The sequence below is a fragment of the Tamandua tetradactyla genome, chromosome 18 (assembly GCF_023851605.1).
Source record: "Tamandua tetradactyla isolate mTamTet1 chromosome 18, mTamTet1.pri, whole genome shotgun sequence".
Lineage (NCBI taxonomy): Eukaryota > Metazoa > Chordata > Mammalia > Pilosa > Myrmecophagidae > Tamandua > Tamandua tetradactyla.
In genome coordinates, this window is record NC_135344.1 from 10,586,282 (window position 1) to 10,613,349 (window position 27,068).

At 36.2% G+C, this 27,068-nt stretch overlaps 1 long non-coding RNA gene across 1 annotated transcript in view; it reads right to left on the reverse strand.

Annotated features, from left to right (window-relative positions):
- Positions 1-1,142: 1,142 nt before the first annotated feature.
- Positions 1,143-27,068, reverse strand: part of LOC143662516 (uncharacterized) — a 29,016-nt gene continuing 3,090 nt past the window's right edge. Inside the window, exons 2-3 of the long non-coding RNA XR_013165375.1 lie at positions 4,129-4,261; positions 1,143-1,432 (exon numbers count right to left, since the gene is read on the reverse strand). This is a non-coding gene — a long non-coding RNA (uncharacterized LOC143662516). The remainder of the gene's footprint in view (positions 1,433-4,128; positions 4,262-27,068) is intronic.

The following is a 27,068-nucleotide window of genomic DNA, read 5'->3' on the forward strand; positions in this document are numbered from 1 at the left end:
CTTCCTGATGGCAACTTTTCCAGAGAGAACTAACTACCTCTGCTCTTGTGACATTGTAGGGAAGGAGCATGCATTAGATATGCAATGTTGGGAGGGGATTTGGTCTCTAATGTCTCCTTATATGACCTCTCAGCATATGCTCCTGCTTTCAGCACACCTTAAAACCCTGTTGAATAGATCTCTCCAATTTCTTGGTCTTTCTGAAATCTCAAATTACCTTGTCTTTTATTCCCATCTCCCTTAGCAGTTAGCTGGATTATGTCTCTTTGCTCTTTCCTTACCTTTGATTCCATCAACTGTTTCCCACCTGTTATGGATTGAAATGTGTCCCACACAAGTATATGTTCAAGTCTTAGCCCCAGGCCTGCAGATTTGAAAGCATTTCTTCAAAGGTTCTATTACTTAAGATGAGGCCAAACTGAATCTGGGGTGTCCTTAATCCAAGATGACTGGAGTCATCTCTTTTTTGGAGTCATCTCTTTTCCCATTTTTAAATCTTTGAGTGTGTACTATTTTTATCCTCATTCATTGTCATTGCAAAGTTATTTTGGAAAAAACTGAGATGAATTTCTGTGATCACATATGTTTAACATGAGGTCCTCTAGCAAGTTGTTGCTGTATACTTTCTTGAGGAAATAATTCAGAAATAAAAGCATTTTGATAATGTCTACCACACAGTTTAGGGAAATGTATATTGTTCGGCACTATTTGAAGCCTTTGTATTACTTCTCTGGTCCTGATCCCTCACTCGTCTACCCTCACAGGTAAACACATAGGGTGCCTAGTACTCTCATGCATGTATTTATACTGTAACTACAGCTGTATGTATTCTTAAAATAATAGTACTTTCCATATTTTAAAGCAAAATATTTACATGTGTACATATATAAATATGTACACACGCACACATATACCCACAAATATACCCACAAATATGCAGAAGCCAATATAGTGTGTTAATCTGTTAATAAATCAAAAAGCAATCTATTATGCTATGGCATAGTATGTAATAATATGCTAAAGAGTAGGAAATAATAAAAAACTATACATATCAAGGCAGATAAATCTCAAAAGCATCCAATATTGAATGAAAATTATGTTGCAAATTAATGCTTTATTTATTTAGTTCTTTCAACCAATACACATTGAGCCCCTTTTATGGGCCAAATTTTATGTGCAGGATGGATAGAAAATGGAAACAAAGAGGCCCCGACCCCTGCAGGGATAGCGGAAGTCTCTCCAAGGTGGTGATACTGAGCAGAGACCTGGATAAAACAGGGAGAAGCACATGCCAAGCCTGAGCCTGGAAAGGCCAAGTGCTGGAAGGTCAAGGAAGAGCTGAAGGCTATTGCAGGGGGCTGGCGAGAGCACAGCGGCCATGGAACTGGACACTGTCATTAAACCGGCAGCGCCACAACAGAGGACTCAGCAGCTGCAATTTTCATCCAGGCAAGGAAGGACAGAAATGAAAGATAATTTACTTTGAAAATAATCAAGGTTAGAGTTAATTAATATGTGAAACAATTTTAATTACTGAAATGATGTGATGTATAATTTCAAAACCAACTTTTGTTGTTTCTATTACTTAAAAGTGACCAGAAAATCATTTCACCTCCTAGAATTTTCATCCAGCAGTAGATAAACAACTTTCTCCTGGAATGAGCTAAAGAGACCTTATGAGTTTGGCTGTTCAATGTAACATATACATCCATTTTGAATGAGACTATAAAACAAAACACGGGCGGGCCACGGTGGCTCAGCAGGCAGAATTCTCGCCTGCCATGCCAGAGGCCTGGGTTTAATTCCTGGTGCCTGCCCATGTGAAAAAAACAAAACAAAACAAAAATATATATATAAAAAATATATATATAATTTATATTTAGAAAATACATATAATTTATGTAAATATATATTTAGAATATATATATCTATTAAAAATATATAATTTATATATATAAATATATATACTACATAAAATATGTCATATGTATTTTAAGAAAATTTCCTACAGTGTTAATTATAATAATCAACCTCTAGAAAAAATATAAATTTTCATTCAAAGGGCAAAAGTTGAACAAATTATAGCCATGCTGTGAAATATTACACAGCTATCATATACTTATGTGAATTGCCCAAGAAAGATGTCAATATGTTATTAATTATAAAGCAATATCCTTAATATCATGTGGAGCATATTCTGATTTTCTAAAATAAGAGAGAAGGAAACGCAAAAAAAAGTAGCCTTGTATGTGGGTATAAGGAACACGATCAGAAGGATAAGGGGGAGATAACTTTGCTGTGCTGTTCAGCCTGTGTGTTTTTCAGTATCTTTCAACAGTATACATGCTGTGTTGTTGCTGTTCTTGCAATAAAAATTCTTGCCATTAAAATCGGAAGGAAGTTTCTTTGGGCATAGTGTCCTAGGATTGTGAGTTGGGGGTCACCTATTATCCTGTAAAAGAGAAAGAATCCTAAGCCATTAAAGGGACAATGGAGGGTAGAAATGTGAGTTGACAAACTGCCAAAGCCAGATGTTTCCATAAAAATGTTTCCTGGAATCCAGGTTGGGTTAAATAACAAAACAATGCAAAAGTAAATATTAAAGTTTAAGTTCTGCAACATTTTCCACTGAAAATAAAAAAAATATATAGGGATAAATTATACAATATTCCAACCTTTGATTTAAGTTTGTTGGAATTACCAGTTAGAATAACATAAATCCTTGGACTATATCTATATAACAATTAAAACCACAAGCTTTATTACAAAGTAATTTAGTTTGGGGTGAACAGAGCCAAGGAAGGATCTTCACTTAAAAAGGGGGCTTTATCTAAACTGATTATACATTTATTTCAGATAAATTTTACTGAGATCTGAATTTCACAGTAAATGCATAATGTTTATTATTCAGTGAATATATTTCTGAAGCTTTTTGAAAATGAAAATGGAACATATTTATTGGAGTATTTGAAGTCAACAGTTTGCTGGGAAAATATCGTGTATCTACTTGATTCTGAGTCAATAGAGTAAAGATGAATTACATCTGAAGGTGTTGCTTCATTGCACAGAACAATTTATGTGTGCTACAAAGAACTATTTAAATGAATCAGTTTTAAAATGGCATTTGAGTAACTGTAATTTTAATAGTTTTTAAATGACAGCAAAATCATCTAGGGACTTATGCTTCACATAACCGTTGGTAAAACTCACCAAGTAATACAAGGGATTTGAGAACAGTGAATGCAAAACACATTTTCCTTGGTTGACACATATATTAAACTCAAAGTATTACATTCATTTTAAAAGCAGTAGGTACAAATTCCTCAATAGAACATCCATCATAATGGTCTACCCTAATGGAACTGCCTTCTAAAAGTCCATCAAAATATCAAAAAGATTTTAAAATAGAATTTCCTTTAAAATAAAGTAAGTTCATTTATGTAAACATAGAAAAAACATATTGACATTTTTCCATTGAAGGGTGAGTTTGCAAAGTATGATAATCTTTGGGTGTAAATACTCAGCAAGAACAGGCAATTTTAAAAATCATAAATGTCCTTTAAACTCATAATATTTAATCACTATATTTAGTGCTTCACAATCTCCATCAGTATAAAAGGATACTCAATTATAAAGAAATGCCTCAAAAAAGTTTTCTAGTGCTTTCGGATTCACGCCAGATTATCATAAAAGGACTCAGATGGCCGTAGAGTTCAACCACAGAGATTTGATGTGCTTGTCAGGGTGTAAGTCATGCACCTGATTTACGACCAAAAAATCACAAGGAGTAATTATGTCCACAGAGAGGCTCAAGAAAGCACACGCTGCCACTCTCAGCGTGGGGGCTGCAAACCCGGGAGCCCACAGCCAGCTCAGCCACTGCACAGCCACACATCTAGAGCATCTGTTTGCTTGATTGGCCAGTCTCGTGCTGCTCAACAGGGCTCTGGGAACAAAAATGGGTTCAAACAAGACCACCTCTACATGTAACACCAACTGCCTTGGATTATCATCATCATTAATTCCTTCTGAAAAACATTTTTTCTTTTTGGGAATTAAGCATTATTTAAAAAAAAAATACTTTTTTTTTCCTTCACAAATAGGTAAAACAGAAATGCTGCTACTTGCATTTGTGTCCACTTCAAAGAGTTGGTGTAGAAATGATGCTTTCCCATCTTTAGATAAAATTATTTTGAGTCTGTACCCAATATGCCTTTTACATCTCAGCATCCATAGTAAGGACTGTATAACATAATCAGAGCTGGGGAGATAAAATCATTCATACCAAGGGAATGAAAATTCAGCAGGAGCAAGATCAAATCCATAATATCTTCTTAAAATTCATTTTAAACTAAACATGGACACTTTGAAGTAGGGGAAACATCAACTACATGTTCCAATAGTTATATTTAGGAGTAAAAAATTTAGCTTAACCAAGATTAGCATATAAAATATTTGACCTTAAACATGAAGCTGGCCGACTCCACACCCAAAAGAATGGCATACTCTTGCAATTTTTCATGATTTTGCAGTTTTTAACCTTTCTCTCAAAACTGTCGTCAAAATAATCACCAAATTATCTTCATTAACTTTAGCATTGTCCCTTAAATGTATTCTTTTGCTTTTATTTAGGTTGACTAAAGACCATCCAAATGAGAACAAACAGGGATTGTCTTCAGAGCTGTCCTTAGGTAGAAGGCAGCCTTAGTCACTTGCTTCTGTGGTTAGTTCATGTGTCAACTTGGCCAAGCAATGGTGCCCAGTTGTCTGGTCAAGCAAGCACCAGCCTATCTGTTGTTGTGAGGATATTTCATCAACTTAAATCATGTGCATGTTGGTTGTATCCACAGATGATTACATCTGCAGTTGGCTAAGGGGAATGTCTTCTGCAATGAGTTATACTTAATCTAATCAAATCAAGGTTTTTAAGGAGAATTCAGAAGAGAGAATCTCTTTCTGCTTTAGCCAACCAGCCTCTGCTGAGGAGTCCCTTGAGGCTCTTCATTGGGGATACAAGCTCATGGACTGTCCTGCAGATTTTGGACTCCTACTGTCCCACGTTTGCATGACACCTTTATAAATCTCATATTTACAGAGAGGTTCTGATTCTCTAAAGAACCCTGACTAATATGCTTGGGTTTGCCAGAAATTTAAAGGCAGGCAAGAGAATGGGAAAGCTTTGTAGGAACAAAAAGGAAGGCTTGGGAAAGCTGGAAGATGGTAACTGAAAGTGAGGTGTCCTTTGAGATTGATATGGAGAGCATATTTGATTTCATCTGATTGGGCCTATGTTGGAAGCTGTTAGTGATTGACCAAGTCCTGACTGTGGCCAACCTACTGCCTAGGTTGTGTTTTGGCTCTCCAGGCTGATGGCTGCCACAGTTGTAGGTCTGCGTTCTGTTTTCACATATGGCTTGGGCATATGTGAATGGACATACATCTATCCTGTCTCCACCACTCTCACTCTTGCTTTGTGGGAATCTCACATATAACCTAGATGCAGTTCTCACACGCTGCCATGTTTGTCCAATTACTCCTCAGAGGAAAGAAATATGAATAAAAGGTGATCATGGTTAGCATGTTGCTCAAATGGCTTTAGGCATGTCTGAGAAGTGCAGAATTCAGTGAAGTCTTGGTTGGGTTCCCTGAAAGCAGATTCTGAGACAGATTTTTCTATAGGTGATGTTAGTTTTTGCTCTTGTTTTTCCCCGGAAGAAGTGGAATGACAGGAACAGATTAGCAATAAAGGAAACAAAGCTAAGAATGTGGTCTTATGTGGAAAAAAAGCCAACCTCTGCCCCACCACAAGCTGAGCGCCATAAATGATACCTCAGAGTTGTTCCGAGGGGTGGGGTGGGGCTCAGTCAATCACAGGTCAATCTACCCCTGGTGGGGTGGTAGCCTCGAGGGGGAGGAGGTTTACCTTTCACCAACGCCCTTGCTTTGGAGATGAGAAGGGCTGTGGCTTCTTATTTATTGGTCAGCAATAATACCAGCAGAGAGGGGATGGCGTGAAAGGGTACAGGGTTCTGGGAAAGACACAGCAGCAGCCTCCACTTTAAAATTAGCTCTAACATCTAGCATCTCCTATGACATGCCTCTCCCATTTTACCACAATCTCCTTGTTTACAATTTTGGCAGCAATTATCTTCTCTGGTTTAGCCCTGGTCTGCACTTCTATTCTGGCTTGTTTGTAATAGTTTTTATCCCAAATTCCAGATTTCCACCCCATGATCTTTTATTATAACAACTGAATGTAAAATGACACCACTTTCCAACCCACTCTACCAAATTAAATTTACTAATTCAGAGAGTACAGTCCTAGATATGCATCTTGCCACCACCAAACCTGCAGTACTATCTAAAAATAATAGAAAATTCGTAATTCATGGAGCTATCTTTCAAGGTCATTGTTGGTTTTAACATTTTTAACAATATTTTTACTCATCTTGCTTTATTATTTTCAAAAATGTCAGATTACTCATCCGACAAATATAGCCAATATTTTCTTTATATTAACCTATGGTTTAATCTATGAATTTTGTGGGCTTTCTATCTTTTATAACTAATAAATTAATTAGTGTATTTAATAACCCTTAACAAGATCGAATGTAAGCAAATTGCCCTCATATGAATTCATACAAATATTTCTTTTAGCACTCATTACATGTAATACACGTTACATTTTAATTACATCATAAGATTTTGATAGCAAGGAAGTATCTTATTTATATTTTTACCTTCTAAAAGACAAAAGTAGTTCTAATTCATAAGTTCTCAGTGACCATTTATTTATTTAAACTTAAATATAATTTTATTCTGAATGGTGATATCAGATAAAACTAAAAAACTTGGAATAAAGTTTTTTTTTTAGTTTTGCGAATGTACCTACTTTCTGCCTGCCGTCAGACATTCTATGACGAGAGAACATTTGATTTGATAAATATTTGAGTACATACATTCTCTAGGTAGGTAGGTTGTGTATAAAGGAAACCTGTGCCTTTGCTTCTTTCCTTTTTTTTAAATTAGAAAAGTCGTAAGTTTACAGAAAAATCATGCAGAAAACATAGAATATCCATATCCTCCTCCTCACCCCCTGCCATAATAATACATTGCATTAGTGTGGTACATTTGTTACAAATGAAGAAAGAATATTGTTCTAATTGTACTATCAACTATAGTCCGTGGTTTATAGTAGAGTTCCCTGTATGTGCTGCACAGTACTATTTTGTTTCTTTTTAATTTTTATTCTAGCAACACATTTACAACCTAAAATTTCTCCTTTTAACCACATTCAAATGCATAGTTCAGTGCTTTACTTATATTTGTTATGCTGTGCTGTCATCACCACCACCCATTACCAAATATCCTGAATAAAGAAAAATACTTGGCTGGACTTTGACCTCAGTTCCTGGGAAAACAACTTGTAAGTCTCTGGAATTTCCTGTGCTAGGATCATCTTTGGTTCTTCTAGTTGGACGGGGTTCATATGCTGAAGCAAATTTGGGATGGGACAGCCGCACCTGCAGCTTTAGAGTGGGAGCTCACCAGAAGGACCTGGTTAAGGGCTTGGAGAGCAGCTGATTAGGGGTTTGGAGCTTTGAGCCAGCTCATTTATCAGCCCAACCTCTCCTGCCTCTGGGAAGGGAGGGGCTGCAGACTGAGTTCAACCACTTGGACACTGACCCATCATAGTCGGGCTACACAGTGAGACCCCCACATAAATTCGGGACATTTGGAGCCAAGATGGACTTCCATGATGGAAATGATATATTACTGCTGGGCAGGGAGGGTGAAGCTTTCTATGTCCTCCTGGTTAACACATAGAAGTTGGCTTTGAGATGCTCCCAGATCTTGCCCTTTGTCTTATTGGTATTATTTTGCTAAAATTGTAATTGTGAGTATAGCGCTTTCAGTGAGATCTGAGAGTTGCTGTTGTGATTTTTTGAAACCGAGCATGTGGTTGGTCAGAATGTGAGCTGTCTGGGCCCCCGAAACTTGTGACTGGTGCCTGAAGGACCATCTGGTATCGAATAGTCCGGAACCTGTGTGGTCTGGCGGACTCCAGGAGTTACAGGCAGAACTGAATTGGTTGAGTTCCTGTAATATTTGCAGTTCATCTCAGAATCTGTTGTGGAAATTGTGGAGGTTTTTATACCCTGCAAAAGATCTATAATACACAAAGGAGATTGGGCAGGGGAGTATAGGGTAGGTACAAGTGAGGGCCATCATAAAACTAAATAATCTGAAAAACTTTACATGTGGGATACGTTTTACCTTAAATTTTCATTGTTGGAAAATTGTTTAATATGCCATTTTTTGAATGCCCTTGTCTTGATTCAGCAGGTGCAGAAAAAAAGTCACAAATTTTCATACAATAGCAGACTCCTAATGATATCAGGCTAATGGGGGAATGATTTATCAGGAAGGGGCCCACTATCAAGGACAGAAGAATATTTGCACAGCCCCTTACAACACCCCACCATTCTTCTCACTGAAATTTTGTTTCTTGTGCCAATCTTAGATTTTAACTTCATTTGGCTTACTTTTCATGCAACTAGTAATAACTTTATCATATCCCAAATTGATTTATGTTTCTTCAGAAAATTATAGTCTGTTGATAAACAAAATATGAATGAAGTTGCTTGGAAACCCATCAACCAGATATAAATGGTGCTGGCACAATGTGGGTCAGTCCAGAGGATGTATGATCAGAATGGGTTCCGTGCTTGGGGTCATTTGTGATGACTTTTATACCCTACATGGGTTGAGATGGGCATCCACCCAGGAGAGGTGGTCTGCCACCTGGAATCAAAGCTCAAGCAAGTAGTCTGCATATTTCAATGAGTGAGGGCCATCTGATACATCATGTATGGGCCATAGATGGGAGAGGGGCTCCACAGAAAGGCAGTGTCCATCTTAGAGCCCATGCGCTGGAGCAGGCTCATTAGGGCCTCCTGGAGTGGTTGGGGTACCCCAACATGGGAGTCAGAATCTTAGCAAGGTAAGGAGGTTTTCTCCATAAGGGGAAGATGGCAGCCAAGTAGGGGATTGGTTATAGGTTATATACAGGAGGTTTGATCCAATACATAAAGACATTAAAGATAATTCTGGAAAAGAGAGTTTTAAATTTGGGAAGAACAAAATAACTGCATAATGCTAGAAAGGAATTGGAGGCATTTGTGTGAATCTTCAGCTTTAGATAGATAGTTCCATAGATAGGTAGATAGATATAAATAGAAACAAATGGAGAAATAAAAATGGCACATTTATATATATAAATGTGCATAATTCCAGGAATGAGGCAAAGAAAATGCAAGTTGAGCTTGAAACATGTTATTGGACCAGAAGTCAAGCAAGTGCTCAGAGAATAATGAGAATGTGTTGAAAAGTCACAGAAGATAGCTTGAATGGGTCCCCAACAGCCGAATCAGATATTTAGGTCGAAAATCACTGTACTTGTAGAGTATAACCTATTGAATAAAACTGAGCACTAGGAATACTTGTAAATGTAAATAGTTAAATAAGTAAATGGAAACTTTGATGGGTAACAAGATACATACTTTTCAGTACTTCCCATCAAATAACAAATGAGAAAAAGTGTAACTTTATCATGGAGAAACTTGGAGACACCTTGTTAATGACATATCCAAAAGGAACATTATGTATTGCTCAGAAGGGTGATGCTCATGCCAAAGATGGATAAACTGAATGTACTCATCAGGGGACAACAGACAAACTCAAACACAGGGGCATTCTAAAAATAAATGGCTTATAATACTAAATATTAATCAAGAAACTCAAGTAATGACTACATATTTGTGTCCAATTGAAAGAGACTAAGGAAATTTGATAAAACTGAGTGCAAACCTAGATTCTGAAGTTGATCATTTTCTCCAGTAGACATTATTGGCTTCACTAGTCAAAGTGCAAGAGGGTCTGGAGATTGGATGGGCTAATGTATCAATGATAATTCCTGATTTTGAGGGTCATACAGTGATTATGTTGGAGAATGTCCTTGTTTGTAGGAACTGCACGCTGGAAGTTGTTGTGACCTACTAGTTATGGTTTACTGATTCACTTTCTCTGTAGTTAAACATGTTCTTTGGAGACCACTTTGGCTCCTATGCATAGAGATAAACCAAATTTCTTGGGATAAATATGTTTGATAAGTTGTTACTTATAGATAAAAGATTTTACTTTTAATCTTTTTATATCCACATATTTTTAACATCTTTTATAATAGGACACAATTGAGCTTTTTAAATATACTAGGGCACTCTTCTCTTTTATCAATATTATTATAATAAATAATAAAATGCACATATGAATCATAAGTGAATGGCATGATGAATTTTCACAAAGTGAATACTTCTGAGAATTCAGTACCCAAATCAATAAACAGTAAATCATCATTATACCAGAAGGCCTTCTCATGGGCCCATCCCAACAGGGTAACCACTATTCTAATTTCTAAAGGCACGAATTAATCTAGCCTGTTTCTATACTTCATATAAATAGATTCATACTGTATGAATTCTTATATATACCTTCTTTCTATCAGCATTATATTTGAAAGAGTCATTCAAATATGTAAATCATGTATTCCTATTGCTGTATAGAATTGAATTGTTTTAATAAACCACAATATGTCATTCCATTTTTATGGATATTTATTTCTTTTCCAGATTTACCATATTAAAATAACGCTAAGAACATTCTAGCTTTCATCTTTAGGTGAACATAAGTGAATTGCTACCAAGGAGATGTATTTCTGGGTCATAGCATATCTATATATTCACTTTACAGATTATTTCTCATATTAAAATGTTATTTCAAAGTTTAACATTTTGCAGTATTACTAATATTTCAACCAAAAGCACTTTTAAAAATTAGCTGCTTGATTTTTTCCTTTTATCTTAATATTTTATTTTTTTGTATCATGTTTAAAAACAGATGAAAATTTACCTTGCATCAGGGTTAAATAATTACATATTTATCTTTTATTACTGCATGTGGATTTAAAAGATAGGAAAATAATCTTAAATATTCAAATTTTTAGGCAACATTATTTTAAAATTTTTCATTATTTGATTACTCATTTGAGTGTAATAAATATAATATAAAAATCTGTTATAATATTGCTTCTAATTTTCAATTTTATTTCTGTAAATTCTAGTGTCGCTGAATTTTGATATTTTTGTAAATTTATATATTTTGATATCTGATAAGTTTAATTCTGACTATTGATTACTCTGTTTTGAAAATGTTCTTTATTATACTTAAAATTGCCCTTCTAGATTAACAGAATAGGATTTTCAAATATCAATAAATTCAGTAAAAATCGGAAAAAGATTTCAGAAAATTAAATTAATACAATAAAGTGCATCTTAAACTATGAAAAGATAGGTGAATGTGTCATTATTACATAATACTTTTTTTATAAACTGCCTGTAATTATTTAGAATTCAAAAATAAATCATATATATATATATATTCTCATCTTTATATATTACAAAGTTTAAATTCTAATTATCATCCACATGAATACATTTTAAATACCTGGGGAAATTAATTTTGGAGTGAACTCAGACTTGTCAATAATATCATTTTTTATTAATTAATTTAATAAGTTAATTCAATATACTTAATTTTAAAAATCATTTAGTTTTACTCCAGTGTTAACATTTTAAGAAAATTTTTCTATGTTCACACATTTGCTATATAACATTAAATGTATCAAGTTATTAAGTTTATGTTTGTATACATACACATTTTTACAAATCAATTTAGCTTACATATTTAACAATAACTTTTAAAAAGATTTTTATGCAAATACCTCTGCCAAAAATGTTACAACATATCACATTTATGATTTATCTTTGCTATCCCATAACTGTTGCTACTCTGAATTTCTTCATTCTCTTCGTTTATGCTAAATCTTTCATTAATCTGACTTTTTATAATTATAAGAATTTGTCAAATAGTATTCTATATATTCATTTATCTTTTGTGAAATGCCTAGTGATTTCTATATTGAATTTTCTAATCAATTATTTGTCTCTTCAGAGCAATTTATAAGTTTTTTGTTGATAAATTTTATCAATTCTTTTATTTAACACTACATAATTCTATTAAATTAAAAGAGAAAACTTAAACATACACTTCTATTGACAGGTGGATTTCATCCATTGGAAAATAATCAACACTAAATCTTCATAAAAATTCCAACAAATTATAATATATAAAAACCAGCTAAAATTATTCACCAAATCTGGCAACCAACAGAAATTTTTAATTTTAAATAATTTTAGATTTACAGTAAAATTGCAAATATATTATAGATAGACCGTAAATAACCTTCATCCACCTTCCTCTAGTATTAATATACAACCATGGTACATTTTACCGAAATAAAAAATGAAGATTGACTTTCTACTACTAACTAAACTACAGATTCTTCAGGTTTTACTGTTTTTTTTTGTTTTTTGTCTCTTTTTCACTGATGCTTTTTCTATTTCAGGATCCCCCTGAGGATATCATGGGGCATTTGGACATTTTGTCTTCATTGGGTTCTCCAATCTGTGACAGTTCTTCAGTCATTTGCACGTTGTTGGTATTGTTCGATGACATTTTTGAAGACCACAAATGAGTAACTTTGTAAAATATCCCCAATTTGAGTTTTTTTTTTTTTTTTATGCATAGATTGGAATTTGGGGGAAATGCAGCACAGAGATGAAGCACCCTCTGACTCATTCCTGTTAGGGTGTCCAGGATATTAAAGCCTTAGCGTTAGTGATGTTAACTTTGATCATTTGCCCAAGGTCATGTCTGCATGAATTCTCCATTAAAATTTACTATTTTTTGTCTCGCCCTCATTTCCTGTTTCACTTAGTAAGTCTGGTCCAAGAGGAGCAAATAATCTGTGAACACATGTTGAAGCCATCACAATAATTAATAAATATTTGACTACATACTTGCAGGCTACACAAATATCGTGCTTCCTTTTAAAGTTTTGCCCATTAATTTTAACATTCATGATTAGATTTCTGCCTGTAACAATTATTACTTAGGAGTTTTAATGGTGATTTTATATTTCACTTATCACTTCTATATTTACTATTTGGAATTCTTCTGTAATGAACATTTGGCCCTTCTCATTTTTACTTTAATTTTGTTGAATTATGAATATTTATTTAATTCTTTTGGTTAGGATGCAATCTCTTCATTATTTTGTTCCTCATATTTTCTGGCTTTGACCAATGTGAACACATCCACTATAGCACTTGTGTCCTGATAATGTTTTAAATATTGAAATATTAAATTATATCTACTAAATTCATGAATGAGAGGTATATAATGTCATTATTTTGAAATAAAATAAAAACAGAAAGACATGATTTTTAATAAATTAGACTAATTTCAAAATCTATATTGGAGAATAAATACACAAGATTTGTTGATTTTGTCAACATTTGATCAATACTTGTCAATATATTGAAACAGAAGTTGGGAGATTATTTTATAAGATTTAAAATGTACAATAAAATATTCCATAAAGAAGTATAGTATGTAGAGGGCATGAGTACTTCAGTGGTTAGAATGCTCGCCTTTCATGTGGGAGACCCACATTTGGTTTCCGGACCATGCACCACCACCACCCCCCCCAAAAAAAATCATAATATGAGTTCAGGTATAGTAGAAAACATAAGAAAAGAAGAATTAAACAATCCAAAGGCGGGTCCAAGTATGTTTGGAAACTTTAAATGTAACAAAAAAATAGTAATTTAGAGAAAAGATAATTACTTAAATATAATATTGCCATATGTATTTAGAATAAACTGTATGCCATTTGATATTTTTAAAATATTCCAAAAAACAAAATGGTAAAAATATTAGAAGAAAATACAAAATATTTGTTGAATCTGTTTTAGTAAGAACAATCTTTCTAGGCCAATTGGTAAAATCAAAATCTGTCTGAGGGTGGAATAGGATAGGTCACGTTCACCCCTGCTCCAAAGAGAAGGTACAGAAAAAGACTAGAGAAGGGACAGAGAAAGACGAGGAGAGCGATTCCAGGGTGTTAGTGACCCGGGAGGGTCTCTACACCACAAAGGGAGGGCCTGGTTGAAAAAGCAGAAGAATCGAGACACAGAGACCTGGAGACTGGCCAGCTGGTGCAAATAGCCAAGCACGTCCATTTCCAGTCAGAGGTCCAGAGCCCTCAAGAGCTCACGGACAGGGAGACAGGCAAGAAATAACCCAAGCCTCGTTCTCTGACCATGCTACCCTCACACACTGCCCACCCCGCAACCTGTGATCCCCCCCACACCGGCAGAACTGAACCTGGTCATCTGCTCCCCGACCATGCTGCAAGTGCTCCTGCCCGAACCCCCATCTCCGTGCACCATCCTCCCACACCTTTGCCCTGCACATGCGTGCAAGCCTGTCCCAGCCTAAGCTGCATTCTCTTGCAAGCACAATCTCACTGTGCCCCTCCAGAGACTTGCAAACCCACAGCCAGCCCCTCAATCCTCACCTCCCCCTCACAGCCCCCTACAGGCAGCCACTTGTGCATCCAGGCTGCAGGCGCTCACCTTCATTCACTGGCCACATCCTCACCCAGCCAATACAGTTGCTCAATTCTGCCCGGGCCTCTGCCCCCAACTGGGCCCCGGACCCTACCCACCTGCACATCAGCACATCATCATCTGAGCCTCCAGATGCATGCAAATGCATGTGTCCACTCTCACACACTCCATCAGCTTTGGATGGGCGCTGACCTGTGCACCCAGGCCATGTCTGTTTCTAATCCATGCAGGCACAATGAGCTCTGTACACATGCAGAGCTAGGGCCTTACCCCCCAGACTCATGCATATCAGGGCCCTGTTCCCCTGGCACAGCCATATCCTCCTGCCATGCAGTCAGGTGTCAGTGCATGGACCTCTTGACCCCTGTACCCCATACCCCACCCCCGCCTCACATATGTGAATGCCCTTGCCCCACTCCACAGCACAAGGGCCCTTCTCCCGCACCCGACAGGTGTTCTTGGGCAGATCTGTGCCATGTAGCCTCTACTCTGCGCAAGTTCCATCCCACTCTTTCACCTGCAGACTGGTGCCATTTTGCCAATCCCTGACACACATCCCACAACCTCCATGACATTTGCCCTACCCCTACACACATGCATCTGCATCCTGGCCTCCTGGACCCCTCCCTCTGCCCAAGGACACACCCATGCCCCAACCTCCCTGTGTCCCAAATTCTGTACCCAGTACCCCACATCCTGACACCCATGACCCACATGCCCGATGTACCCCCTGCATCCTGCTCACATACCGGCCCCACCACATCTGATCAGACCCGCATCCACCTCCTCCTGTGCCCTAACTTGTCTCTCCTCTGCTGCACCCTATTCTTGTGCTCCAAGACCTGCCTGAGTTGCACTCACTCCCACAGTCCCCGTACCGCATGTCCACAACCCCATGCCCCACACCCCGTGCTCACAGGCACAAGTGTAGAGTCCCCAACCCATGCATACACCTGCACCCACAACCCATCACTACAGTGTTGTACCCATCCCCGTGCCCCATATACTACTCCAAAACCAACCTACAAATACAAAGCTTTAGATTACTAAAGAAAATCAACATCCAAAGTAACCCTGTCAAGATATTTACCACAAAGACAACACAAGATGATTAAACATATGAAGATGCAGACAGACACAGCCCTGTCTAATGGCCAAATTAAATCCCTGGAGGAGACACAGACTTTGGAACAACTAATCAAAGATGTTCATATAACTTTAATAAATAAAATTAGTGTAATGCAATGACATAAGGGGAACAAGAAGAGAGTAGAAAAGCATAAAAAGGAATTTGAAAGACTAAACTAAAAAATAGTGGACATCACAGAGATTATAGACTCTGTTAATCAAATAAAAAACATACTAGAGGCACACAACATCAGATTTGAAGAGACAGAAGAATAAGTGATATAGAGGACAGGATAACTGACTTCAAAGGCTCAAAACAGCAAATGGCAAAAAAATGATGGAAAAATGTGAATTGAACCTCAGGGAAATGATGGACAAAACAAAGCACAGTGTCCCAGAAGAAGAGGAGAGTAGAGGGCTAGAAAGATTAGTGGGGAATATAATAGGGGAAAATTTCCCAACCTTAATAAAAGACATAAATATGGAAATCAAAGAAGCCTAACAAACTCAAAATGGAATAAGTCAAAATAGGTCTACCCCCTAGACACATACTAATAAATCTGTTAAATGTTGAAGAGAAACAGAAAAAGAGAAAACCAATCTACTACATACAAGAGGAACCACATAAGACTGAGTTTGTACTACTCAACTGGCATTATAGAGGTGAGAAGTTAGTTGTATGATGTATTTAAGATTCTGAAAGAGAAAGATGCCCACCCAAAAATTCTGTATGCAGCCAAACTGTCCTTCAAAACTAAGGGAGAGATTAAATTTTCACAGAGAAATAAAGGCTGAGCGAATATGTCAACAAGAGACCAGCTCTACAAGAATTACTAAAGGGAGTTCTGTTGCCAAAAAAAAATAGACAGGAGAGGGAGGTTTGGAGGAGGGCACAGAATTGAAGAGTCCCAGAAAGGGTAATGTTCTAGATTGCTAGCTTCCAGAATGTGATAGAACAGAAGAGCTTTTAAAAAGGAGAATTTATTAAGTTGCAAGTTTTCAGTTCTAAGGACATAAAAATGTCCAAACTAAGGCAAGGCTTTGAAAATGTCCAAATTAAGGCACCAAAAAGAGGTTACTTCACTCAAGAAAGGTTGGTGAATTCAGGTTTCTCTCTCAGCTGGAAGGGCACATGGAAAAGTCTGCTAGCTTTCTCTCCTGGCTTCTTGTTACATGAAAATCCCCTCGGGGTGTTTTCCTTCTTCATCTCCAAAGGTCACTAACTGTATGGGCCCTGAAGCTTTTCCAAAATGGGTCTTCTTAAAGGGCTCCAGTAAGCAATCCCACCTTGAATGGGTAGAGACATGTCTCCATGGAAATCATCTAATCAAAAGTTACCACCCACAATTGGGTGGGTCACATCTCCATGGAAACAATCAAAAAGCTCCCATCCAGCAATATTGAATGAGGAATAAAGGACATGGCTTTTCTGGTGTCCACAAGGTATTCAAACCAGCACTGGTAACCTAAAGGATAAAAAGAGAAAGAGGGAAAAGTACATATAGATCTGACAAAATCCAAAGGCTAAGCTGGTGGGTTCAAGAAATGCCTTTACAGTAATACATTTGAATGTTAATGGAGTAAACCTGCCAATTAAAAAATACACATTGGCAGAATGAATTAAGAAATATAACCCATGTATATGTTGCTTACAAGAGACTCATCTTAGACACAAGTATACAAATAGATTGAAAGTGAAAGGATGGAAAAGATGTTCCACTCAAGCTATAAACAAAAGAAAGCAGGAGTAGCTATACTAATATCAGACAAAATAGACTGCAAATGTAAAGACATCACAAGAGACAAAGAATGACACTATACATTAGTAAAAGGGACAATGAACCAAGAGGAAATACAATCATAAGTATCTATGCTCCTGATCAAGGAGCTCCAAAGTACATGACACAGATATTTGCAAAACTGAAGGGAATGATAGATGTTTCAACAACAATAGTAGGAGACTTCAATACACCACTCTCTTCTGCAGAGAGAACAACCAGACAGAGAATCAACAAGGAAATGGAAAACTTAATTTGATGAATGAATTAGACCTAACAGGCATATATAGGTGTTATACCCAAAATACCAGGTTATACTTTATTCTCTAGGGCTTATGGAAAATTTGCCAGGATAGATCATATGCTGGGACACAAAGCAGGTCTTTATAAATTTAAAAACCTTGAAATTATTCAAAGTACTTTCTCTGATCACAATGAAGTGAAGCTGCAAATCAATAACCACCAAAGAATGAGAATTGTCACAAATATATGGAGATTAAAAAACACACTCTTAAACAACCAGTGGGTCAAAGAAGAAATTGTTTAGAGAAATCAGTAGCTATTTGGAGATGAATGAAAATGAGAATACAACATATGGGATGTGGTAAAGGCTGTGCTGAAAGGGAAATTTACTGCCCTAAATGCCTGTATTAAAAAACAAGAAAGAGCAAAAACTGAGGACTTAACTGCTCACCTGGAAGAACTTGAGAAAGATCAACAAACTAACCCTAAAGCAAACAGAAGAAGAGAAATAACAAAGATAATAGGAGAGTTAAATGAATGGGAGAACAAAAGAACAATAGAAAGAATCAATGAAACCGAAAGTTGCTTCTTTCAGAAAATCAATAAAATCAATGGATCACTAGCAAGGCTGGCAGGGAAAAAGAGAGGATGCAAATAAACAAAATCAGAAATGAGATGGAGGTCATTATCATAGATGCTGAAGAAATAAAAAAAGTCATAAGAGGATACTATGAACAACTATATGCAACGAACTAGACAACTTCAATAAAATGGACAAATTCCTAGAAACACACAAACATTTACACTGACTCAAGAATAATAGAAGGTCTTAACAAACTGATCACAAGAGATTCAATCAGTCATCAAAAGTCTTCCTACAAAGAAAACCACAGGACCACATGGCTTCACAGGGGAGGTTTTATTAAATATTCCAAAAGAATTAATACCAATCTTGCTCAAACTTTTCAAAAAAATTCAGGAAAATGCAACATTACTTAACTTATTTTATGAATCTAACATCACTTTAATATCAAAACCAGGTAAAGATGCTATAAGAAAGGAAAACTACAGGCTAATCTCCTTTATGAACATGGATGCAAAAATTCCCAACAAAAGGGAAGGCAGCTTACTTTCAACTGAGGTTCTTTCTTATGTGGGAAGGCACAGGGTGATCTCTGTTGGCCTTTTCTCCAGGCCTCTGGGTTCCAACAACTTTCCGTGGAGTTATTCCTTTCTGCATCTCCAAAGGCCTGGGCTGAGCTGTGAGTGCTGAGATGAGGTATGCTGAGCTGCTTGGGCTGTGCTACATTGAGCTCTCTCATTTAAGCATCACCCAATTAAATTAAACATCATTCATTGCAGCAGTACGCCTCCTGCAGATGTAATCAGCATCTGCAGATGTAATCAGCATCTGCAGATGTAATCAGCAACGGATAAGGTTCACATACCATTGGCTCATGTTCACAGCAATAGAACTAATCACCTTCACCTAGCCAAGTTGATACCTGAACCTAACTACCACAAGTATCTAGGAATGAACTTAACTTGGGATGTAAAGGACTTGTACATAAAGAACTATATAACATTATTAAAAGAAATCAAAGAAGATCTAAATAGTTGGAAAGATATTCCATACTCATGGACAGGAAAATTAAACAGTGAAGATGTAGACTCTACCCAAATTGATCTACAGACTCAATGTAGTACCAATCAAAATTCCAACAACCTCTTTGAAAACTTGAAAAAGCTAGTTACCAAATTCATCCATAAGAGAAAGAGACCCCATATAGCTAGAAGCATCCTAAAGAAGAAGAATGAAGTGGGGAGATTAACACTCCCTGATTTTAAAACTTATTATAAAGACACAGTGATCAAAACAGGATGGTACTGGCCAAAAATAGAAGTGTTGACCAATGGAATTGAATCAAGAGTGCAGAAATGGACCACCAAATCTTTGGTAAACTGATCTTTGACAAGGTCTCCAAACCTGCTGAACTGGGACAAAATAGTCTGTTCAACAAATGGGCATGGGAGACCGGATATCAATAGCCAAGAGAATGAAATAGGACCCTCACCTTATATCTAATACCAAAAATTAACTCAAATTGGATCAAACATGTAAATATAAGAACCAGCACCATAAAGCTCCTGGAAGAAAATGTAAGGAAACATCTTCAAGACCTAATAATAAGAGGTAGCTTCCTAAACTTTACACCCAAAGCACAAGCAAGAAAAGGAAAAATAAATGAATGGGAGCTCCTCAAAATCGAATGCTTTTGCACCTCAAAAGACTTTGTCAAAAAAGCGAAGAGGCAGCCAACTCAATAGTAGAAAATATTTGGATATCACACATCAGATAAAAGCTTGATATCAACATACAGAAAGAATTCATACAACTCAATAGCCAAAGAACAAGCAAATCAATTATGAAGTGGGCTAAAATATTAATAGAAATATTTCTGAAGAGCAAATACAGATGGCTAAAAAGCACATGAAGAGTTGCTCATTCTCATTTGCTATAAGGGAAATGCAGACCAAGACTACAATGAGATACCACCTCACACCTATAAGAATGGCTGCTGTTAAACAGGAAACTACAAATGTTGGAGAGTATGTGGAGAAACTGGGACACTTATGCACTGCTGGTGGGAATGTATAACGATACAGCCACTATGGATGACAGTCTCACGGTTCCTCAGAAAACTAATAAGCTTTCCTATGACCCAGCAAAACCACTACTCAGTATACATCCAGAAGAGCTGAAAGCGAAGACACAAACAGAGATTTACACACCTATGTTCACAGCAGTATTATTCACAATCGCCAAAAATGGAAACACTCCAAGTGCCCATCAACAGACGAGTGGATTAACAAAATCTTGTATACACATTTGATGGAATGTTATGCAGCAATAAGATGAAATGACATACTGAACCACATGACAAGATGGGTGAACCTTGAGGACATAAAGCTTAGTGAAATAAGCTAGACCCAAAAGGATTGGTACTATATTATTTCACTTTTATAGCCATGATAAAGGTAAAATCAAAGTCTCATAATACAGAATATAGGGGACCTAGAGATTCACGGAAGCTTGAAATGGGTGAACAGTAGCCAAGAAGTTTAATTGTGAGGGAATAGATAGAAGTGAAGGTAGGTCTCTAAGTGATATTACCACATTGAAGGTAAACATGATTGAAAGGGGTTGTATAGACTCATGTGCCCACCAATTAACAGTACAAACATAAATAAGTTCTTGCTTGAAATACTGCAATGGTATGAATCTTGTACAAAGAGTATATGATTTCGGGGTATAGGGAGAAATCTGCTATTGCACGTTTTGGGCTATGTTTAACAGGAAAACATCAACAGTACCACAGCAATACCAGGGGTACATGATGGGGACATGAGTTAGGAGGAGGTTTGGATTTTCTATTTGGTGAGGGTGCGTTTATCCATTATCTTTTCCTTGTGGACAATGAAATTATCTAAACTTGAGAGTGTTGATGGACTGTTGACTTGGCACATTATACCTGAGGCCCAGTAGTTGGAGGTGGCTGAAAGATGCACTGACTGAGCAGTTGGTGCATGATGGTGTAAACATGATTGAATACACTGCTGCTACAAAAAGGAATGACATTATGTGGCACACCATGGTGTGAATGAACCTGCAAGACATTTGGTGAGGTAAAATAAGCCAGAAACAAAAGAGCAAATATTGTATTATCTTGTTTAGAAAATATTTATAAGAAAACTAGGGACCAGATTATCAGCTCTTACAGCAGTCACATTTAGTCCAGAGTGGTAATTATTATTTCTGGATTTTGAGAGGCTGTTTTATATACGCATAGCCTGGTATTCAGAGGTAAGAATGAGGCGAACCAGGTCGGGATTAAGGTAATTCAGAATACAGGGATAAGGAAGACACCGTCTGTATTTTAGAACGTCACCTACTCTTTGAAACCAAAGGAAGAGTTTTATTATATCCAGAACCTAAATTTTCTGTGGCACATAATCTAACTTAACCTGTCTGATAGATCATTTAAACAATCCAAACACAGGGAGCCCAGAATAAGAATGAGAGCCTTTAATGCTATGTAGGCTCATATAATGCCTGGATATATCCCAAAGTATATTAAGCAGATAATCAAAAAATATTGGGTGATGCGATGTGGCTCAGTGGCAGAATTCTTGCCTGCTATGCCAAAGACCCATTTTTGATTCCCAGTGCCTTCCCATGCCAAAAAAAAAGGATTGACTAAGTACTTTACTTTGAAGTTGGGAGAAAAATTATGGGACTATTAAACTTTACCAACTGGGAAACCCCAGAAACTGTGCCAAACATTAGGGATACTCAAATCAATAAGCTAAGCCCTTGATCTTGAGGCATGCTCATGTGAAGCTTATGTATGTAGTGGAGAAGCACAGTCTACTATAGATATGCCTAAGAGTCACCTTGAGAGGACCTTCTTTGTTGCTGAGATGTGGCCTCACTCTCTCCAAGCCCAACTCCGCAAGTGAAATCACTGCCCTCCCCCACTATGTGGGACATGAGATCCAAGAATGAAAGTCTCCCTGGCAGTGTGGGAGAAGACTCCAAGGGATGAGTTTGGCCATGTCCCTTTGAAATCAACAATGCCATCCTGACCAAAAGGGGGAAAAAAGTGAAGCAAATAAGATATCAGTGTCTGAGAGAGTTCAAATAGTTGAGAGGCTACACTGGAGGACACTCTTAGGCAAGCTTCAGTTAGACATTGCTACCTATCATAACTTGCCAAATCCCAGCCAAAACCATTCTGCCAATCCTAAAGAATACCTAAGGCATTATACAAGATTCTTCAAAGTTTCCACGCAGTAGGGTAACTTTCCAAAACCTACAATCTCCTGATGGGTTCTTGGACCAGACAAGTCCTGAAATGCAGAAGCGCCTGTCCTTCCAGAACATCAACTGGTTCCATCCCCCATCCCAAACTGTTGACAGCCCCTTCCAAGATGAAAAAGTTAGAATGGGCATAGCACACATAACCCTAAGCAGTAGGAGAAAGATCAAAGGTTATGGTGGAGTTATACAGAGAAGGTCGGGTTTCACAAATGAGCGAGTGCTGAATCATTATACTGATATTTCTTTTAGCCTCCAGTATCTTAGAACAACTAGAAATCAAAACCTAAAATTGCATCATTGTAACCCGCACCCCAAGAAAGGGGGCATGGAGGAACTTTTTGGATAATGTAACTGTTCTATATCTTGATTACAGTGGTGATTACAAAACGATATTATTTTTATTAAAACTCATTAAGATTTCCAATTAAAAAATAAACATGAAATCATGGGATAACCTGACAACCTGAAAATGAAATATTTTTAAAATGCAGAATTGAATTTGAATTAAATTATGAAATGCATGTGTTATCTTGCATTTTCAAGATTTACTGTCAATAGAGTTTCATTTTTAACATATAACACTAACAAATAGAACTTTGAATTCAGCAATATTTCCTTCTTAAGATTTTAGAGGCAGAACCCATGAGAAATTCCATTCTTGGAGTTTTAGGACACTTTTAGAAATCCAGTGAATTTCATGTGCCTAGTTTATAAACTCTAAAAACGCAAGAAATGTATCACTCATGTTATTTTCTGGCACTTAGAAGCTGTCAATAAATATTTAAATAACCAAATGAATTCATTCACTTGTAGAAAGTGCTTGCTCCCTTGGTAAGTATGGCACTTTATTTTTCATGGTTAATAAATATGCTGTTTTATGTTTCTGATTTATATTTTGCTGGTAAATTATTTTTAATTTTGAATATGTAAATGAAACGTGTAAAATTTGGCTGTTCCCTTAAGCATATGACTTATGCATTGAAAAGAGAGTTAAGGGGAAAAAACCCTCTTGAATAGGGTTAATGTCTTTTATTAATTGTGTTTGATTTGGGGGCAATTCAAAGAATAGGGTTGACAGCTGGAAGTCGTATACTCATCTTTGCTTAATGTAGACACAATTTTATCTTTTGCTAATCAAGCATGAGAAGAGAGACCAAAAATTTCTAACAGGTTTTCAAAAAGTTGCCCTGGATAAGATTAAGAGTAGAATAATTTATTACAGTGAAAAGCTGATTATACAATGACATAATTCTATGTTTCTCTCAGACATCTTATAAAAATTGCATTTTCATGCATTGCAGCCTATGTGGCTAGCTTGAAATTGTTATTTAAGCGATCCTATCTAAGTATTCCATATGGTAAATTTTATCACGGGTAATCTGGGATTACAAGTTATTTTATTGTGAAAACTGTTTGAATACAAATTTCCAAACTACTGAAACTTATACAAATCAAATTCCTGGAAATCTCCTGTATAAAACTACTGCAAAATGTATTTAGAAGGTTCATTGAATTTCAATTCTTTCCCTCTCTCTCCCCTGCTCTTTTCCTCTTCCTTCTCTTTTCCTCCTCTACTTCTACCTCTTCCTCTTCTTTCCTTTCTCCCTTTCACTTCCTCTTCTTCCATCCCTCCCCCTTCTCTCTGAAAGGTTTCCTTTCTTCTGCAATTCCCTTCTTCATTTCAATCCTATGTCATTTATTATATCCCTAAAACTAGAACAAGAATATGATACAAAGGGAAGAAAGGTGTTATTTTAAAATATAATCTCACTTTTTAAATGTCAAACAATATCAAGTAAGTTTCATAATATTGCTGGGCAAACGCAGAGGACTTCAGATTGGAAGTGTGGATAAGGCAAAAGGCAACCGATCATTTTTATTTATGATTTGACTTCATAGGTGGTTTTCCCCACACTGATTGCTTATTGCTGAGAGGTGGCAGCTGCTAGTTATTCAAATACATAAGCAAATGACAGATAGGATCCTTCATCTTGAGCAATGAAATTAAAGAAGGAAGTGAATGATGCATCTTGTATACAGTGTCATATCTATGTAAAGATTGACGGTATACACTCAACCTATGTAAGGTCAAATGATTATTTGCAGTGGAAGAGACAGATGCTGTAATCAGGCCAATGAATTCGTATTAATTTTCTAAAACACCATGCTAGATCTCAACTTCTCATCTGATAAGTGACAGTTCTTACACATATTTTGGTCAATAGAAAATTGTATAGTCAATGAGTTTTGCAAGAAGCATATTTTTTCATGCAAACCTGCATTTTTATAAATATTAAATATGTGCATATACTTCAGTATAATTATCACTGATGCAACTTGCAGTTCTGAGGAAAGCCTTGCCTATACAATCAAAATATTAATATTGCATACTAGAATTGGGGTAATCTTATAGAACAGTTTTAGAAAGGGTTTATCAGTATTTTAGTACAGCCTGTACTCTCTCTATTAGGGCACACACATAATAAAGACATAATTGATATAACTGAAGACGCACTAAAACTCCCAATGCCCTTCTCTGCATCTCACATCTCAATACAATTCAGTGTGGGCACTTGGGAAATATATTTCTGCTTTTGCTGAATCACACAGAGAATCACAAAATCAAAAAGGACTCAGGGACAATCAGAGATATTTTAGAGCAGGGGTCCAGGAGATTGGCCACATAGTATTTTCAACAACATCATCTCCTTCCCTTCTAGGAAGAGCTCTTCTCCTTTTCCTTTTGTTATGTCCTTCTCAAGACATAAAACTTTCCAGTTATGGCACAATTATTCAACCTTCCTATTGTGTACATAAGAAATCAAAACGTAGTAGCTAGTGCATCATGAAGCCATTTTCAGGATGGATGTGTACTGCGGCTTACTTTTTTGATGAAAGCGTGGAGACAGAGTCGTTTGTAAAATGTCGTATGTTACAGTTTCTCAGCCAGTGTTGGAAATGTTTGTTTATACTTGGAGGTGTTCCAACATGGTTTGGGTGACCATATAACAAAATGTGTGCAGTAATAATTTAAGAAATATACCATGAATTTTACTGGACTAACATTATGTTTTACTTTTATCGGCAAGCTGGTGACTACAGAGGTTGTGAAAATTAGTGAAATACATATATTAAAGGAATATTTAAGCATTCAAATAGCTCTTAATAATGAATGTAAGAATGCAAGTGAGGCATGGAATAATTAATTGAACAGTGAAAAAACAAAAAAATAAAAGTAAGATAAATCTTCTGAACTCTATGAATCTGTTTTGATAACTAAGTAAATATGTTTATAATTTTTAACCAAGAATTAGTTTACATCATTGAAACAAGTTTAAGAAATGGATGCCAGATTTCATACAATAGTCAAAGTTGTTAAGAGACTTAACGGCATCTAGAAATGTCACAGTAAAAATGTAAAACTCTTCATTTAACTCACTAAGGAGAAAAATAGTTTTAAATTTGTATTTAAATCTTATATGTAAACACAAAATTTTGTATTTTTACGTTTGTATTCATGTAGCAACAATAGTGATATCCAAGGCATTTTGTCCTGACATGCTATCCAAACACGCTGTTCCTAGTCTGTGTTGTCTTTATTAATACTACAATATAATAGAAAGAGATTTATGCTCCTATAATGTGAGAAAAGCAATATTGTAATGAGAAAATTTTCGCTGAATTTTTCCTTGGATTTCCTATTTCTGCATGTACCTCTGTATATATACTTTCCCTAAATTATTTATGAGTTGCTGAATAATCATGTTTACTTTATTCAAAAATAGTTATTGAGTCCTTATTAGGGGTCAACTTGAACAGTGAAATTTAAAAATTCATAAATTCCTTCTAACAATAATTAAATGGTAATATTTGGGTGAAAAAAACACCAAAACATTTCATATTCACAGAGAAAGTTGTTGACTAATAGTACTCTTTGTTCTGTTCATTTAAAGTAAAAGTGAAAGAAAGGCTAAGATGAAAAAGAACTAATTCATGGTGTCTTAAAGGCACAGAATGACATATGAATGGAAATCACTCAGCACTGGGATACTTTGTTGTTTTGAAAAATATAAAATAAGATTTCTCTTTAATTTTATTTATTTCAAATTCAGCTTCATGTAACATCCCAGATAAATTTAAAAATTTTCTTTTTGTACTGTATGTACTAGCATTCTACCTTCTGCAGGTTAGTTTTAAAGTTTACCATATATGTATATGGTGTATATACATATATAATATAGATATACTATATAGATAAATTAACCAATGGAATTGAATTGAGAATTCAGAAATGGATCTCTTACATCTATGGCCAATTGATTTTTGACAAAGCCAACAAGTCTACTCAATTGGGAAAGTATAGTCTCTTCAACAAGTGGTTCTGGGAGAACTGGAAATTCATGTGCAAAAGAATGAAAGAGGACTTCTATCTAATACCATATACAA